This window comes from Copadichromis virginalis, linkage group LG20 (genome assembly GCF_057382275.1).
Source record: "Copadichromis virginalis isolate Kocher_CV1m ecotype Utaka linkage group LG20, C_Virginalis_male_GT1.1, whole genome shotgun sequence".
NCBI classification, from domain to species: Eukaryota; Metazoa; Chordata; class Actinopteri; order Cichliformes; family Cichlidae; genus Copadichromis; species Copadichromis virginalis.
In genome coordinates, this window is record NC_140637.1 from 26,119,130 (window position 1) to 26,119,981 (window position 852).

The following is an 852-nucleotide window of genomic DNA, read 5'->3' on the forward strand; positions in this document are numbered from 1 at the left end:
GCCTACTTCCACAGTGGGCAGGAGAGAACTGTGCACATGGGGATCCTGCTGTTCCGCAGACATGAGTATCTGCACGTAGCCTGAAACGGTGGTTGTATATAAGTTTCTTACATAGACTATGGGTAAACTCAGTTTGTTAAATTAAAGCTCTCACTATAACTTGACCATGAAAAGAAAGAAAGGAAATGTTAAACATCAGTGCCAATCACATTATCCAAAGTAATCATAAACCTAACATTAGAACCCAAATGAAGAGTTTAGACAGAGGTATATCTAATGTGGTGTTGACATCCGATATATTTGCGAATACTGGTATACGAGTTCTTTGTTAGTTAGTGGTTAATTTAATTGACGTTAAAAAGTGTTATTGCATTCATTAAAGTCCAGCTAGAGGTTATTAGAGGTAGAAAAATCGGTACTAATGACGTTTTTAAGTAACCTCCAACATGTACAAACATTTGACCCAGAACATGCAATTCATCTGCATGAATGTAATGTCTTTGGTATGCTGTTTAACAATGGTGGCCACTCTCAAAGTGCAGCCAACGAGAACCCAGTGAGAAGTGCTAAGATAATCAACAGGAAATTGAATTGATAAGTGATGTTGGTAATGGAATCGGAATCGCCAAATCCTTATTAATTCCTATCCCTAACCTGACGGAGGAAACATATGAGATGGAGATTAATCCCTCATTAATCCTTCCTTCATGTTTTAGATCTCAGATGGTTCGAAATAGCTGCCCTTTGTTTTAATTACTGCTTTACATTCTTGGCATTCTCTCGATGAGCTTCGTGAGGTCATCACCTGAAATGGTTTTCCAACAGCACTCCATCACTCTCCTTGTTGGTCAA